Consider the following 16,280-nt stretch of genomic DNA (forward strand, 5'->3'; position numbering starts at 1 on the left):
GATAATGCTTGCTGATGGTTTTAGATATTATTTATCATTGTAAGGAAAGCTCCATTTATTCCTATGCTCTCTAGTGTTTTTAATAAGAATGGGTCCTTTATTTTGTCAAAAGCTTTTTCTGCATCTATTGAGATAATAACATGATTTCTGTTGGTTTTGTTACTAATATGGCCAATTATGCTGACAGTTTTCCTAATATCGAACAATGCATTCCTGGTATAGATCTCACCTGGTCATAGTGTATGATCATTGTGATATATTGCTGTAATTTCCTTGCTAGCATTTTATTTAAATTTTTTTGCATCAATATTCATTAGGGAAATTGTTTTTCTTTCTCTGTTTAGCACTTTCTGGTTTAGTCAGCATCCATATTTGTGTCATAAGAGGAATTTGGTATGACTCTTTCTTTGCCTATTTTTCTAAATAGTTTATATGGTATTGGAAGTGTTCTTTAAATGTTTGATAGAATTCACTTTTGAGGCCATCTGGTCCTGGGGATTTTTTCTTAGGGAGTTCATTGATGGCTTGTTCAATTTCTCTTTCCAAGATGGGGTTGTTTAAGTATTCTATTTCCTTTTCTGTTAATCTGGGCAATTTATATTTTTGTAAATATTCATCCATTTTGCTTAGATTGTCAGAGTTATTGACACATAATTGGGCAAAATAGTTCCTAACAGTTGCTTTAATTTCCTCTTCATTGGTGGTGAATTTTCCCTTTGGTTTTATTCTTTAAAAAAAATCAAGTTAATCAGTGCTTTATCTATCTTATTGTTTTTTTTTTTTTCCCCATAAAGCCAGCACCTAGTTTTACTTATTAGCTTAATAGTTTTTTTACTTTCAATTTTATTAATCTCACCTTTGGTTTTCAGGATTCCCAGTCTGGTGTTTAATTGGGGATTTTTAATTTGTTGTTTTTCTAGATTTTTTTATTTGTGTGCCCAATTCATTGATCTGCTCTTTCTCTATTTTGTTGATATAAGAATTTAGAGAAATAAATTTTCCCTTAAGTACTGCTCTGGCTGCAGCCTATAAATTGTGGCATGTTTTCTCAGTGTTGTCATTCCCTTTAATGAAATTAATTGTTTCTATGATTTGTCCTTTGACCCACTCATTCTTTAGGATTAGATTACTTAGTTTTCAATTAATTTTTAAACTATCTTTCCTCTGCCCCTTATTAAACATAATTTTTTGTGACATTATGATATGAAAATGATGCATTTGACATTTCTGCCTTTCTATATTACGCCCTCCTACATGGTCAATTTTCGTGTAGGTACCATGTACTACTGAGAAAAAGGTATATTCTTTTCTTTCCCCCCTTCAGTTTTCTCCAGAGATCTATCATATCTAACTTTTCTAAAATTCTCCTCACATCCTTAGTTTCCTTCTTGTTTATTCTGTGGTTAGATTTATCTAGTTCTGAGAGGGGAAAGTTGAGTTCCTCAATATTATAGTTTTGCTGTCTATTTCCGCCTGTAATTCCCTTACCTTTAAGAATGTGGATGCTATACCACTTGGCACATGTATATGTTTAGTATTGATATTACTTCATTGTCTATGGTACCTTTTAGCAAGATGTATTTCCCTTATCTTGTTTAATTGGATCTATTTTTGCTTTTGCTTTGTCTGAGATCATGATTGCTCCCCCTGCTTTTTTTCTTTTCATTTCAGCTGAAGCATAATAGATTCTGCTCCATCCCCTTACCTTTACTCTGTGTGTCTCTCTACTTCAAGTTTCTTTCTTATAAACAACATATTGTAGGATTCTGGTTTTTAATTCACTCTGCTTTGCTTCTGTTTTATGGGTGAGTTCATCCCATTCACATTCACAATTATGATTCTCTCCATCCTATTTTTCCTCCTTTCTATCCTTCTCTTTCTCTCCTTTCACTCCTTCCTTCCTCACCAGTGTTTTGCTTCAGACCCCCATCTCCCCCAATCTGCCCTCCCTTCTGTCAGTTCCCCCTCCCCTTTTCCTAACCTCTTCCCCCTCCTACTTCCCTATAGGGTAAGATAGATTTCTATAACCACCATTGTGTATGTTATTCCTCCTTTGAGCCAATTCCAATGAGAGTAAGGTTCAAGCAATGACCACTGCTCCCCTCCCACCTTCCTCTCCACTGCAATAAGTCTTCTGTGCCTCTTCATGTGAGATAATTTACCCCATTCTATCTTTCCCTTACTTCTGTTCTCAGTGTAATACTTTCTAACCCCTTAATTGTTTTTATATTATCCCATTAGAGTCACCATATACCCACATCCTCTGCCTATATACACTCCTAACTGCACTAATACTGATACAGTTCTTAAGAGTTACAAGTTTCATCTTTCCATATAGGGATGCAAACAGTTTAGCCTTATTGAATGAATCCCTTATGTTTTCTCTTTCCTTTTTACCTTTTTATGCTTTTCTTGAGTCTTGTATTTGAAGATCAATTCTTTTTTTTTTTTTTGTTCAGCTCTGGTCTTTTCATCAACAAGGCTTGAAAGTACTCTATTTTATTGAATAACCATTTTTTACTCCTGAAGAACTATATGACCAGTTTCACTGGGTATATGATTTTTGGTTGTAATCCAAGCTCCTTTGCCTTCTGGAATATCATATTCTATGCCCTCTGATCCTCTAATGTGGAAGCTGCTAAATCCTGTGTAATACTTACTGTGGCTTCATGATATCTGAACTGTTTCTTTCTGGCGAATTGCAACATTTTCTCCTTGACCAGAGAGTTCTGGAATTTAGCCATGATGTTCCTGGGAGGTTTGTTTTTTTTTTTTTTTTTTTTTTGAGGGATCTCTTTCAGGAGGTGATTGGTGGATTCTTTCAATACTTTTTTACCTTCTGGGTCTAGGATATCAGGGCAGTTTCTTTGATAATTTCTTGAAGTATGATGTCCATGTCCTTTTTTTGATCATGGTTTTCAAGTAATCCAATAATTCTTAAATTATGTCTCCTGGATCTATTTTCCAGGTCAGCTGTTTTTCCAATGAGATATTTTAGATTTTCTTCTATTTTTTTTCATTCTTTAGATTTTCATTGATTGATTATTAATCTCATGGAATTCTTAGCTTCTCCTTCACCAATTCTAATTTTTAAGGAGTTATTTTCTTCAGCTAGCTTTTTTTTTTAATCTCATTTTCCATTTGGCCAATTCTACTTTTTAAATAGCTATTTTCTTCAGGAAATTTTGTACATCTTTTTCCATTTTTTTGTGCTTCCTTTATCAAGCTGTTGACTCTTTTTTTTCCATGAGTCTCTTGCATCACTCTCATTTCTTTTCCCAAATTTTCTTTTACCTTATTTGATTTTTAAAGTCTTTTTTGAGCTCTTCCAGGAGTTCTTTTTGGACCTGAGACTGATTCTCATTTTTCTTCGAGGGTTTGAATGTAGGCATATTAACAATATTGTCTTCTTCTGAGTTTGTGTTTTGATCTTCCCTTTTGCCATAATAACTTTCTGTGGTCAAGTTCCGCCCCCTCCTTTTTTTTTTTTGGCTCATTTTCCCCAGCCTATTTAATTACTTTTAAAGATGAGCTCAGCTCCTGGGGTAGAGACTGAACTGTCCAAAGCTTTTGGTGCCAGTGACTGCAGGCCCTCGCTATTAGGTTGGTGTTGCACTGGGGCCCCAAGGGCTGTGGTGATGTGCTGGGGCCATGGAAGGGGTGGGGGAGAAAGGCCTGGTCACTTGGCTAATGCTGCATTGGGATCCACAGGTATTCTTGGGTTTGTGCTGTTTTATATATTTTTATGTATATTTATATTTTCAAATCAGCTATCTGAATTTTTATTTCTTATCATTAAATCTGAAAATGACACAAGTTGGGAGGAACAACTAACCCTCTGGATAGGAGTCAGGATCCAAAATAATACTGATAACCTAGAGCAGTGGTTTCCAAACTGATTTGATTTCACACTCAGAACTTTTATTTGCTGAGATCAGAAGTTTGTGTGCTGATGTTTTAAGAACACACCCATAAAATGTGGACCTTTACTTGTTTATATATTATATATAGATATATACTACCATACTAATAATTATACACATTATAAAACACAAAAACAGACATCAAAGAGGATGAGATGAAGATGAGGTGATATTTAATATTAGAATCAAGAAGGAATCACTAGCATTTATTTATTGAGTTGGTAAGTGAGTGGCACGGTTAGACCTACACTTCAGGAAAATCTTGGCAAAAATATGAACAGATTGATGAAGGGAGACTTGAGGAAAACCAATTAGGCAAGATTTGTCAATTGTTTAGATAAGATAAGTAAGGGAGAGTGATGAATTCAAGATGATACTGAAGTTGTAACCCTGGGTAACTGGAAGGATGGTGATGCCTTCAATAATAATAGAGAAGTTTAGAAATGTTATGAGTTTGGGTAGAAAGATAATATAATGAGATTTGAGATGCATATTATAACTCATCCATGCCCATTCACCTTGTGATAGAAAACGTAATTAATCTGTGATAGCGATTGCAACCCTTTCATACTTGCTCATCCTATACCACACAAAATGAAAGGGGGAGGTGCTTTGCTATATGACACTGCCCTAAATCTCAGAGCTCATACTCCAACTACAGTCTCAAAAGGCTTTGAGAGGCCATGGGTTGGATATGTTGGAGACAGTGAGAATTTTCTCAATGGTACCTACTCAGCTGTTGGTGACTGTCCAGGGAGAAGTTAAGCTTCAACTATGGAGGGACCATCACTCAGTTTAGAAGATATTAAGTTAGAAGGGAGGCAAAAGAGTAAAAGAATGTTAGGGGATAACTGTAGATATGGTGTATTGGAGATAAGCCCCAAGAAAGAGTGGGATGCACCCCATCTTCCCACCTTCTAATTGGTGAACCCCACACCCACTGGGGTGAAGTCACAAATTTCTTGGGATCAGGCCAAAGTAGCCCTCCCCCCACCCACACACACACACACACACACATGGGCTGCAGCACTGGATGGAAAGATGAAATTCAGTGGGGTTAACTTTAAGTATTATGCTTATGTTCAAGAAAATCAACCTGACAAGACAGAGATGCATGGTTAGATAGCAATTTGTCTGAAAAAGATCAGGGTTGGAGTCGAGTGGAGAGGAGGGAAGGGAAGGTTAATGGAATGCAATCTACATATAAATCAGCAGTGTGTGACCTGCCAACCGAAAGAAAACTGAGGTGAACTTGGGATGCATTAAGAGAAGCATACTTTTCAGTAGTAAAAAAGTGATATTCCCTCTGTTCTAAGCCCTAGTCAGACCACATCTTGAGTACTTAGTGAGAAATGATTTCAAAATAAAACCCAAATATGGGAAATAAATAAAAAGCAAACTTTAAAGCACTGTATAAATGTTGGTTGTTATTAAGTATTTATCACTATTTATTAGCATTCGCAACTTGGCTCTAGCCTGTCTTTTCAGATTTATTACACATTACGTCCTTCTTTCATAAACTCCATGCGATGGTCTAGCCAAACTGGCCTATTTCCACTTTCCATCTCTGACCCTTTGCATAGGCTGTCTCCCATGCCTAAATTGTATTCCTTCTTCACCTCCAATTCTTAGAATCCTTAGTTTCTTTCAAAGTTCAGCTCAAGTGCCATTTCATAGTTAAGCCCTTTCCTGAATCTTCCAGATGCAAGAGCCTGTCTGCTCAAACCAAAATTACATATTTACTTTATATATATTCTATACATACTTAAAAGATAATAGAATAATAAATTGTCAAAGGATATGAACAGGCAGTTTTCAGATGAAGTTAAAGCTATCCAAAGTCATATGAAAAAAATGCTCTAAATCACTATTGATTAGAGAAATGCAAATCAAAACAACTTTTAGATATCACGTAACACCTATCAGATTGGCTAACATGACAAAACAGGTAAATGTTAAATGCTGGAGAAGATGTGGGAAAATTGGAACACTAATGCATTGTTGGTGGAGTTGTAAACTGATCCAACCATTCTGGGGAGCGATTTGGAACTATGCCTAAAGGGCTATAAAAATGTGCATACCCTTTGACCCAACAATACCACTTTTAGGGCTGTATCCCAAAGAGATCATAAAAATGGGAAAAAGACTCACATGTACAAAAATATTTACAGCAGCTCTTTTTGTGGTAGCCAAGAACTAGAAATCGAAGGGATGCCCATCAATTGGGGAATGGCTGAACAAGTTGTGGTATATGAATGTAATGGAATACTATTATGCTATAAGAAATGATGAGCAGGTAGACTTCAGAAAATCCTGGAAAGACTTATATGAACTGATGCTGAGTAAAGTGAGCAGAACCAGGAGAACACTGTACACAGTAACAGCCATGTTGTGCAATGACTGACTTTGACAGACTTAGCTCTTCTCAGCAGTGCAAGGACCTGAAATAACTCCAAAAGATTCATGATGGAAAATTCCATTCACATCCAGAGAAAGAACTATGGAGCTTGAATTCAGATCAAAACATACTGTTTGTTCTTTTTTGTTTTGTTTTGTTTTGTTTTTTCTTTCTCATGGTTCCTCCCATTTATTCTAATTCTTCTATACAACATGATTAATGTGAAAATATGTTTAATAAGAATATATATGTAGAGCCTATATCATATTGCATGCTGTCCTGGGGAGGGGAGAGGGGAGGGAGATGAAGAAAATTTAAAACTTATGAAAATGAATGTTGAAAATGAAAAATAAATAAATAAATTTTTAAAAAAAGATAATAGAATAATAGGTTTAGAGTTAGAGGACCTTGAAAATCATCAAGTACAACTTCCTCATTTATAAAATGAGAAAACTGAAGACGAAAGAGGTTGTGTCTGAGACTATTAAGTATCTCAGACAGAATTCAAACCTAGGTCTTCCTGACTCAAGTCCTGAATGCTATCTACTACACTTATAAGAGCATATATTGGTTACTTAGATACAATAAGCTTCTTGATGGCAGGAACGATTTCATTTTTGTCCTTGTGTCCTTGGTACCTAGCGTAGTTCCAGTTCCACAGTGGGCATTTGTAAAATCTTACTGATCAAAGATATTTTTTTTTATCATTTGAAATTTAGCCAATGTGCATCCTTGGGCACTCTTGTCTCTATTAAGTGCTCTGACATCACTTATCTCAATTTTTGGCAATGCATTATATTCCCTTGTGTCATGACTTATCGTTATGGTCATTTAAAATCTTATGTGTTTATGTCTAGTCTCTATTGCAAGATTATAAAATCCCTGTGGTCAGGGAACTACATTTTCTATCTTCTGTATCCCTGATAAGTCCAAACTGACAGGCTTTGCAACAATTTGTGTTGGCCAGTTGTCTTACTTTATCCCATGTTTGGGGGGTCGGAAGGAAAGGAAGATTAAATTTTTCCCAGAAATAACTATGTAGCATTAAAAGGCCTCAATAAAATTTTTAAAAAATTTCACTCTTTCCACTGGGTTGGACTTGACCTATGAGGTTCCTTTCATCAAGGTTAAAAGATACAAATTTAAGTGGTTAAAAGTAACAACTTTTTATGTCTGCAGCAATAGTATTTAAACTCTGTATTCATCCTACATCCCTCCTCCCCTTTGTTGCCAAACTTATTCAGAAAGCTAAAGCCACTTCCTCTCTTTTCATGCTCTTCTAAACCCTGGGCAATTTTGCTGCAGACCTCATCATAAAACATCTGACAGTTACCTCTGGAAAGTTACAAATGATTTCTTAATTGCCAAAGCTAAAAGCCTTTTCTCAATCCTAAGCCTTCTTCACTTCTCTGGAGCACTAGACACTGTTCATTGACATTGCTCATCCCCCCCTTTTTTTAAAAGCACCCACCTTGCAGGGTTGTGAGAAGCAAATGAAATAATTTGTAAAGTACTTAGGTTAGGGCCTGGCACATAGGAGACACTTGATAAATGTTTACTTCCTTTATTCCTTCTGGATATTCTCTCCTCGCTAGGTTTTCATGACACTGTTTTCTCTTACTGGTTTTCCCTGTACCTATCTAACCAACCACTTCTCAGTCTCCTTAGCAAATTCTTCATCTTGGTCATGTCTCCTAACTATGGTTAGCACTCAAGGTCCTATCCTGTGCTCTCTTGTCTTCTCCCTCAATATTCTCTCTCTTGATGATCTCATCAACTCCCATGGGTTCATCTCTCTAAAGATGATTTCCAGATCTATACATCCATCTCTAAGCCCTCTTCTTAGCTCCAATCCCACATCACCTGCTGCCTTTTGGACCCCTCAAACTGGATGTATCATAAGCATCTCAAACTCACCATGTCCAAAATAGAACTCATTATCTTTTCCCCAAACCCTGTTACTGTCAGGGGCAGCACCATCCTTCCAGTCACCAGGATTTTAACTTCGGTATCATCCTCAACTCCTCCACACTCACCGGACATCATCCAAAATGTTGCTGAATCTTGTCATTTCTGCCTCTAAAGGATCTGTCCCATATGTTGCCTTCTTTCTACTCACAGAGCCACAACTCCGTTTCAGGCCCTCATCACCTCTCTCTATGGCCCAATAGAGTATCCCTGTTTCAAGTCTCTTTCCACTCCACTAGGCTGCCAAGGTGATTTTTTTTTAAAGCATAGTTTGACCATGTCATCACCCTGTTCAATGGACTTCACTATTACCTCCAGGATCAAATAGAAACTCCTCAGTTTCCTCATCTGCAAAATAGGAGTAATAATAGCCCCTACCTCCTAGGGTTGTTATATGGATCAAATGAAATACTTGTAAAGTGCTTGGCTTCTAAAAAGCGCTGTATAAATGTTAACTATTATTATTGTTGATCATATCCCCATTAGATACAACCATATCTCCCGGATTTTCTAAGTTCATGAAATGTTTTAATGATATTTTTCAGAAGGAATATGAACCAATATGCTAAGACTTTGGTTGAAAAAAAATAGGGTTATTTAACACAATCCAATCCAGCCAACATTAATTAAACACCTACTATGTGCTAGGCTCTAGTGATACAAAGTCAAAACTAAACACCATCATAGAATGTAAGAAATGGGAGGAGTTGTTTTGTTTCCACAGAACTAAAGGTGTGCTTCCCCTCCCTCCCCCAGCCCAGCTTTAGCAGAAACCAGGCCTCAAGGTCAGTCAGGTGAGAGGTCAGAGGCTTGTGTGTGTGCATGCTTTTTGAGAAGGCAGTCAGGGGAATTAGAGGCCAAACAGCTTGAACCAGTTCAAGCTTATCTAGGGTCTGGTCTTGGTCAAGAATCCAGGCCTACCGATTTGCATAATTTGCAAATGTTAAAGAGGGAAAGTAGGGGAAGTAAAAGAATGTAGTTTAATCCTAAACTAAGACAAGGAAAATCCAATTAACTTCACTTTTGCTTCTGTATCCTTATTATCCTATCTATATAAACTGTATAACCTAGGGAAACTATGTAAAACAACAAAGATTGTAAACTAACCATAACTCTAGCAGGAGTGGAGGGAATGGTTACCCCTGTTCCTGCAGCTGTATCAGTGTGAGTGTTCCCGTGAGCACTACACCTGTTCTCTTGAGGAGTGTAATAAAATGCCTTCTTCTGCCCACTCTGGTCTTGAGTTCTTTGGGCGAGAATGGGCAAATCACATGGATCTTCCTAAAGTCAAGTGAAGGGAAGCAATAAGCAGCGGAAGCTTGTCCTGGGCTTACTTCCGGATCTTGCCTTGGGATGTCCTGTTATCCCCACTGCCCACTGTGGTGTTAAGAGGGCTACCACTCCGGATTCCCTTGGGGAACCCTGTGGTCTGCACAGCTTTCTTAAGGGAACATCACTTGGGACTTCTGGCCCTGTCTCGGCAGCCTTGTGATCTTACCGCCGTCTTAAGGGGCCATCACTTGGGTCCTCCTTAGGGTCTGACCCCTAGGAGGCCCTGTGATCCCCACAGATTAAGGGGGGGGCTACCACTTGGTCTTCCTCTGGGAGTCCTGTGGTCTGTACAGCCTTCCCTACAGATTATCACAGGGCTCTTCCTCAGGACTTTGGCGCTGCCTAGGAAGTCCAGTGATTCCCCAAAGCCGCGTGTTCTCACAATTTGGGGAAGTCCAGTGATCCCCAAAACCATGTTTCTCACATAGAATGACAGAATTTTAGAGCTGGAAGAGACTTTAGTGATAATCTGTACAACCCTCATTTCTCTCCAAACTGCACTCCAGACTTCCTCCCCTTCTGCTCCCCCACATATCCTCCCATCCCTTTTCAACTTCCTTTAGTAGGTCTTCCTCCATTAGAATGTAAGCTTCTTGAGGGCAGGGATGGTCTTTCTGCTTGTATTTGTATTCCCAGCCTTCCCCTGGTACATGGCACATAGTAAGAGCTTAATAAATGCTTGAGAAAAAAAAAAGAAATCCCAACTATAACATTTCCTGCTCTCAGTGACCTTATATTCTCCTAAAAACACAAACATATTTCACAGAAATGCACATATTTAGCACACGTGTGTTGTGTATACAGTACAAAGAAAGAGAGAGGTAAGAATTTGGGGAAGGACACTGAGGTCAAAGCTCTTTAACAGCTGTGAGTCAGTCTGTGTGCTTCACTCCACCCAAAATGAAAGAATAACTGCCAATGTGGCCTATACCCAGTTGCCTCCTACCAGAGTCAACAAGATTCATACTGACACGGTGCTTTTAAATGGCAGAGAAGGTAATCATTGCCCCAGCACTGGCACCCAACCAGGTACATCTAAATGAGTAAAGAATCAAACTCTCTCTAAAGAGTTGAGCTACACAACGTAAACAAGCTAATTCTCTAATCTCAAAGATCATTGTAATTGGCTTGCTTTTCAAATAAAATAAAGGCTGTTAGTTGCTTTCCACCCAGCATTCCTTCAAAGTTCAATACCATCAAGAGATAGTTTCTTTAATAACTTATACCTCCTCTTTGTCTTAAAAAAACAAAAACAGAACAAGCCAAAAGAGAGGCAGGGAAAAAACTGAAAGTTAAGTAAAGTCCACAGGCAAACTTTTCTCCACCACCAAAGCAAGAGAAGCAGTAAAACCAGTTTTACAAGTCTGGGACAAGTCTCTACACCAGGGAAGCACTGGACTGATATGTTTCATTCTTTCTTAGCTGAACACACATTTTCTTGCCTCACAAAAATAATGATGGGTGTAGTATTGAGAGGTGCTCCAAATATACCCTGATGGGTATCAGTGCAAAAGAGGTAACTGAGTAGGTGTTTTAAGCTGCAGATTTTTTCTTGATACTTTAAGAGTTGGTATAAATTGTTGAATGGAGAGGTCTTACATATGATAATGGAAAAAAAATAAGAATAAAATTCCAGACTGTTAATCATCTTTCTCTTCCTTTTCTGATATTTGTCTAAGTTTTCTTTATTTTTCATTTTCTATGTTTGCTTCTTGGATTACAGTGATTTCTTCTTTTTTAAACTAAAAAGGAAATTATGTCTCAAAATGCAAAATTCAGCTTTGTATTATTTAGTAACTCTTCATTTGATTACAATCAGCTTTCACCTAAGAGTTCACATATATCTTATAGTTAACAAAATAATTAGCTGAATTTTAAAGAGACTGTGACAAATTAACTTTTCTGAACCTGATATGAAACACCACGGTAGCTAACCATGTTTAACATTCAACTACAGTAAATATGGTTGTCTGTTCATCTCACAAATCTTAGAAGAGCAACAAAATTTTACACCGTGGAATGCTTAGCAGGATCCTTCTGCTCTCAGAAGGATAATGTTCACTGAGCCAGAGATATGTTAGTTGCAGGAAAATCCAAGGATCCTCGGTGTCATTTCAAGGAGTGAAACAAGAGAAGGTTTATTCTAATTTCTATTCCCCACAGAATGACATTCTCCTGATTCTTCTTTCTAAGAATAGTTTTTAACCAAGCACATTTTTGGTCTTAAATAAATTCAATGTAAATGAGAAAACAACTTATTTCAAAATTTTTAAAAACTATCATAACTTATCAGAGTGACACCTCACCATCAAGGGAGAAGAAAAGAAAATCTAGGTTGGGCCTTCACTTTGCTTTCAGCCTTCCTCAACCTCTACCTCTGGCATACAAGGAAAACAGTAATTGAAGGTGCAGGTATAATTCAGTCATTTCTTGATTATCCACACAAATGGGAGTAATAGAAGAGAAGTAGCAGTAACATAGATAATTCAGAACAGTAAGATCATAAGTTTAGACCTGCAAGGTACCTGAGAGGTCATCCAACATCCCATATTCACCCCTACATTTCACAGAGGATGAAATGGTTAAGTACATGATAATTAAATACACAGATTAAGTAACTTGCCCAGGGTCACACAGCCAGTCTCAAAGGCATTACTTGAATCCACTTCCTCTGATTAACAATCCAGAGCCTATTCCATTACATATCACGGTGCCTCCTAGTCTGCATTTGGAAAAGTGTGCTATAAACGACACCAAAATTTCCTTTTAAAAAAAAAGCTCCCTTTTTAAAAAATACCAATATTCATCTTACATAATGCTATACTGAGAGAAAGGTAATCTGGCTTAGTGATTAGAAGACTATCCTTGGAAGTCAGAAGACCTGGGTTCCAAGTCCTTCCTCTGACACACATTGGTTACAGGACCCTGGTTAAGTTTCTTATTTTTTCACTGCCCCCAGACAACTTCCTAAGAATATAGGTTGGGGAATAATAAATGATATACTGTTAGAAGTGGTTTTCTCACTTGGGAGATCCCTATACAATAGCAGGACTGGGGGGCAGGTAGGTGGTGTTGTGGATAGAGCACTGGCCCTGGAGTCAGGAGGACATGAGTTCAAATATAGCCTCAGATAGTTACTAGCTATGTGACCCTTGGCAAGTCATTTAACCCGACTGCCTCAAAAAAAAAAAAAAAAAGAAATAGCAGGACTGCCTCTCTCCCTCTAAATAATGTTATACGGCTATGAATCATGAAATAAATACTCACCACAATCTCTGAGCCATATGGTGGATAGGAGGATCAATAGGTATAGTATCATCTCAATGGTGAATTATACACAAAAAGTAAAGTAAAATATAGCATCTAAGAAATGCATGAATTGAAAACAAAATGGGCCAGTAATGAAGCAAGATGGAGGACAACTGCCAGGGTGCCTGGTAAAGACTGATAAGAGAACTTAATGGAAAGCTCCCAACAGGTTGGATGTATACTTTATAGAGGACATGAACAAGAGTTGCATAGGATTCAAAGTCATGAATGGGTTATGATGCATACAGTTGAAGAGCATGACAACGTCAATGAGAATACAAATGCAGTGACAAATTAACATTACTATAAACAGGATGGCAAAGGAAAATGAGCTTTAAAAACTACTGAATAATTAGAAGGTTACTATTATCATAGTCTCTCTCCCCTTCTATAACTTTATTCCAGAAAAAAAGAATGACATACAAATAGCAGAAATAGGCCAATAGGTAGAGAAAAAGCTACTCCCTCAAAGTATATACAAATGTATACATACATATGTGTGTACATATGTGTGTATGTAGATAGATATCTATCTACATATGAAAACATATATACACATATACACAGTGAAGGTAGAATGGAACTGAGTAGACATGGATCCTATGAGCTCAGTCCTCAAACCAAGTCCATAGATCTAAGCTCATGGTAACATTTCAGGGTGATTTGCCACGACCACTGTGTGCCTCAGTAAGAACAAAGTCAGGAATAACTGGTAGTATTTCAGCAGTCTCAAAACTTATCTGTAATTCTGTTAAAAACTAATTTAAGTACAACCTCACTGTAGCAAAGACATAAACAAACAGCATTCTTCAGCAACAGAAACCATGATTTTTCCAACCTGTGAACACCTTACCACTAATAGGCTTGAGGTCAGTTTAATGTTAAATTGAGGTTTTAGCCAGGAACCCTGATTTAATGGGTCCATAGTTAAAATCGACAGTATCTAAAATAAGAGAGAGGACAGGTCTCTCTTTAAATGAATGAAAGTTTTGCAGATTCACATATAATCCCAAAAGGAGCTGGGGAAGTAGGGAAACAACACACCAGTTCAAATATCCTTTACATGTTTTTATTGGCAAAACACCAGTAGGTTTAGCTCAGTATGCCAGCCTGCTGCAACAGGTGCATCTCAGTTAAAAACAAGGTCTACTCTCTTACCTTTTGGAATAACAACTTAAAAAACAAACAAACCTGAATTTGTCAGCACTGGGAGAAAAATTAAGCAACTTTTTTTTTTTTTGGTGTAACCTACTTCACCTATCAGGATATATTATTGGTTTCTTGTCCAAGGTTATAGGAACCTCTATGGCAGTTTACCAAAATAGCTCTATACAGTTTTTCTGGACTGTTGAAAAGGAAGTTGAGGTGAGAAAGAATGGGAGCATATCAGGGTCAGAGGGCTTTTAGCAAAAGCAAGCAGTGGGTCAGATAGGTCAAATAAGAATCCATCACAAGGGAGAAATGACCATCCCATATGAAATAGGAATGCTTTTCTAAAACATGAGGAAACTTCTGTCGTTTACTCTTTTCTATCACAAAAAGTCTAGTGCTCCATTTTTCCAGAGTCCTTTTAATCTCTAAGCCAAAAGAAATCCAAGACAATGGTTATCACAGATACAAAATGTTATGTCTTCTCCCCAACTCGTTACCACAATGAAGTTCAGACAACCAGAGAAGCTAAACCTGGATAAATATACCACCTTCTTGCAATAGTCTTATGCCACCCAATTCAACAATTCACACAAATATTAAGTGTTATGTGCAAGAGACTGTACTAGTAGCTGAGGGTAATAAAAGACAAAACCTAAACGATCGTGTCCTTCCAGGAGCTTATATTTAGGGGAGCGGGGAAAGGACGGGGTTATTTTACTTCCATCCGGGTAGCAGGTACATTATGTAAAAATGTGTGGCACGGGAGCCCATATACAGAGGCCTGAACGAATGGGAAAAACATGGGTAGATAAGTGTATGAGAATGGAAGTGGAGAACAGGGACAATTTTTTTTTCCAGGTCTGAGCTGTTTTTTGCAATAGAACAGCTAGAGCAGTCCAATCTTTTGGGTGGGCAGTGACAGTAGGCCATCTCCTTCGAAAAGGGTAAAAACCACAACCTCCCGAAGGAACCAAAATACCCTCCCCTCACTCTGCAAGATCAACACCAACATCCACTTTTCCCCCATTCGCAACTTTCCTCCAGCCAACAACATCCCCATACCAAGCCTTTTCCTGGTCCCCGGCTCACCTGCAATTTTACAACTAGGATCAACACCTTAATCCTCTACTCCGCCTTCTTTCCTAAGAAAACCTCATTCTCCGAAAATACCTTTCGACCAGCCCCTTCCCTCCCAACTCCGCGCCGCCCCCCTCCCGGAAAAAAAAAAAAAAAGCCCGATAGCACCAAATGCTAACGCTACGCAGCCAGATCACCGCCTCTCCACCCACCCCAGGCCTCCCCACAGACCTAAGCACCGGCACAGATGAGTCACGGAGACCCAAATACACTAAACAGGTCTTGAAGGGGCTGTGGGTAAGAGACCGGCAAAGCCACCCTGTTAACACGCGAGACCAGACGTTCCCAGCCACTACAGTTTCCTGTGGCAGCTTCGCAAGCATTTGCAAGAGGGTAGGAGAAGCATGCAGTGTGTATGGCTGGGGAAGCTCGTTACCTGCTGCTTGAGAAGAAGAAACTTCCTCTTCGCCTGCGCTTTCTTCCTCGCCACAATTTTGCTTTTACACTGCCCACTCTCTCCTTCCTTCAGTCCTCTTTAGCATCTAGTTTCTCCCAGTCCCTATCGTAGACGAGGGCTACTGCAGCAGGTTTAATTCCTCCGTGTGTGGCTGGAGCTAGAAATAGGGGCGGTTACAGCAGCAAGAGGAGGAGGAGGAGGAGTTGGTGCCAGTATGTAGCAAGTTTGGGTTGCCCCCAGTATGGCCGCTGCAGGAAAGTGGAGTAGAGAAAGCTCGGTGCAGCAGCAGCTCCAGCCAGAACCAGATTGCCTAGCGGTGAACAGCTCCAGGGGAAAGGGGAGGAGTAGAATGATGCTTTGCTTTGAGCTACTGGAGAGAGGGAGCGGGAGCATTGCACGAGCGCGCCCCCGTGCCCGCGCGCGCGTACACACACGTACAAAATGTGTTGTTGGGTATCCCTGGATACATTTTAATGGCTTTATTAAAAAAATGGTATTTCATATCTTTTTTAAAGTCTGTATTTTCAAGTAAAATTTAGTTGATTTTTGAAAATTTATTTTGTCATCTTTTAGGTTCAAATTAATATTTGATGATTAACCAATAGTGATCTTTATGACCAAGTATTCAGTGAAAGTTCAGCTTTTTAAAAAAGTTAAATACCCA

The 16,280-nt window shown here is 38.5% G+C and overlaps 1 protein-coding gene across 9 annotated transcripts in view; it reads right to left on the reverse strand.

The window, feature by feature from the left end:
- Positions 1-16,001, reverse strand: part of SEMA4D (semaphorin 4D) — a 201,550-nt gene extending 185,549 nt beyond the window's left edge. For 5 of the 9 annotated variants that reach the window (XM_036740943.1, XM_036740945.1, XM_036740944.1 and 2 more), the window contains exon 1: positions 15,596-15,924. The gene's annotated coding sequence lies outside the window, so the exon portion shown is untranslated. Of the gene's footprint in view, positions 1-15,595 lie in introns of all 9 variants that reach the window. The other 4 variants (XM_036740942.1, XM_036740941.1, XM_036740940.1 and 1 more) reach the window with 3 other exon arrangements.
- Between the last annotated feature and the right edge of the window lie 279 nt (positions 16,002-16,280).

Source organism: Trichosurus vulpecula, chromosome 1 (genome assembly GCF_011100635.1).
Source record: "Trichosurus vulpecula isolate mTriVul1 chromosome 1, mTriVul1.pri, whole genome shotgun sequence".
NCBI lineage: Eukaryota > Metazoa > Chordata > Mammalia > Diprotodontia > Phalangeridae > Trichosurus > Trichosurus vulpecula.